Consider the following 2,500-nt stretch of genomic DNA (forward strand, 5'->3'; position numbering starts at 1 on the left):
ACCACCACCACCACGGCATATTACTCCCCTCCCTCTCTCTCTCCCTCTCTCTTTTCCTCTCTCTCTCTATATATATATATAATGCGTATGTGTGTGTGTGTGTATGTATATATATATATATATATATGTATGTGTGTGTATGTACGTTTATATGTGCGTGTGTGTGTGTATGCAAGTATGTATAAATTTTTACAAGGAATAAGTTCACAGTAACTTCGAAATTACGATTTGCTCACCGCCATCTTTATTTCTCTCATCTTTTAATCTTTTTTGCTTTCTCTCTCTTTCTCCTCATAGACTTTCTCTTTGTTGAAGGACCGATATCCGAAACGGAAGAAGCATTCTTCTGTTTTTCTTCTGTCATTTAAGTCTTAAACTAACCCGTCTAACTTCACCCTGTACTTTTTCCATGCGTTAATGTTTGTATGTATATACATTCACACATACATATACGCACCACACACACACACACAACATGCACACACACACACACACACACACACACACACACACACACACACACACACACACATATATATATATATATATACACATACATACGTACATACATATATACATACATGTAAGCATGCATGCATACATATATAAATACACACATACATGCATGCATACATACATACTTACATATATACATACGTACGTACGTACAAGCATACATATCGTCACAGCTTGTAAATTGAGACTTCGAAGTCACCATCGACCTGTTCCTTGTAAAAATAAATATGGTGCTCTACTGAAAAGTGTTGAGTGTTCCTTCCATTTAATGCTGAACTGTTTTCATGCATAACTTTGCATAAAAACAAACATCAACATATACATACATATACACACACACACATATATATATATATATACAAATGTGTATGCCTGTATATGCATATACATATATATACATATATATGCATACATGTATGTATACATGCATACATGCATATATATATATATATATATATATATATATATATATATATATATATATATATATATGTATATATATATACGTATGTGTATGGAAGTGATACACATTGTTTAAACAACACGCTGAATTGCAGTTTTGGTTACCTTCGGTCGTCAACCTTTTCCAACTAAGTAAATTCTTTACTTCATTAATATTTTGTTTACGTTTCTTATAAGAAGATGTATTCTCCTTAACCCTAGCACTAGTAGTTGGTGTTCTTGTTGTTGTTTAGCTCCAGGACAGCCATCATTCAGTAGACATAAAAATCAAATCTAGCTCAGCTTTGAATAGCACATCATTATATACATGTGTGTGTGTGTGTGTGTGTGTGTGTGTGTGTGTGTTAGAGAGAGAGAATATTAGACAGCATCTTTTCAAATTTTAAAAAGATTTGAGACTATCTAGTCCCTGATTTTGGCAGTTCAAAGATGTGTGCGATCACTGATGAGTTTTAATGAAGGCAAAACTAAGTTGATCCACACATTTTATCACTGAAGTTTATGGAATTTATCTTCGTATTATATTTACACGGTAACAATGAACATACGTTTATTAAACATCACGTATATGATTCTTATTGCATATTCATACATACGTATGTATACATGTATGTATGTGTGTATGTACCTTTGTACGTATGTATGTATGTTTGTATGTAAGAGTGTATATATATATATATATATATATATATATATATATATATATATATACTAGTTGAGATATCCGGTAATATCCGGGAGCGGAGATATTCCCCGTACCCATTACAATGCCTAATTTCTCTCAGACGAAAAAGATGAAATCAAGACATAGGACAGATAATATAAGGCGCAAGCAGATTCATTCACGAAAGAATAATACAAATAAATACGTGTGGAATCGGAAATTGACAATCGTTTGGTCAGATGAGTGGAAAGCTGCAAATATATAATCAATGGAAACATCAATAAGGGAATTGTAAAGGAGTGCTATAAAAAAAATACATGAAAGTTTGAAAAGTAAACAAAAAATTATTTAGAGAAAACAGAATTTATACTTACAAAAAGCGCTGGAGTGCAGAGGCGACAACGTGGCGGTCATAAGAGTCGTAAGATGTTATGAGTAGGGGGAAAGGCATACAAAAATGACAATTTTCGTCATTTTTGAGCAAATTCTCTTGCAACCCGAGAGAAAATTTTAAGTGCACATGCGCTTAATTTGACGACTGTGTTTCATGGGTATAGTTCCACCGATCGTGAGAATCAAATATTAATTTCAACGGTTAAAATCTACACTTTTAAGTGCAGGTGTTAAGAAAATACATGTTACATCGCCGAGCAGTGCAATGCATTATTGAGCAAAGAGCTTCATTTCACGTTGCTCCAGTCCATTCAGCTGGCAAAAATGAGCCATCCTATGCCGGACCAGAAAAGGAATATATACGCCCCTGAAAACCGGGAAACTGATCCTTAGGAGTCCATATGACTCGGGAAAGAGATCTATCCCTTATTCAAAATAGTGAAACTTCGAAGTCTCAGTCGAAAT

At 33.8% G+C, this 2,500-nt stretch overlaps 1 protein-coding gene across 1 annotated transcript in view; it reads left to right on the top strand.

Annotated features, from left to right (window-relative positions):
- LOC106868395 (ADAMTS-like protein 3) overlaps nt 1-2,500 on the top strand; it is a 240,075-nt gene that overhangs the window by 198,467 nt on the left and 39,108 nt on the right. The gene's annotated exons all lie outside the window — the stretch shown is intronic.

Source organism: Octopus bimaculoides, chromosome 15 (genome assembly GCF_046866305.1).
Source record: "Octopus bimaculoides isolate indiv1 chromosome 15, ASM4686630v1, whole genome shotgun sequence".
NCBI lineage: Eukaryota > Metazoa > Mollusca > Cephalopoda > Octopoda > Octopodidae > Octopus > Octopus bimaculoides.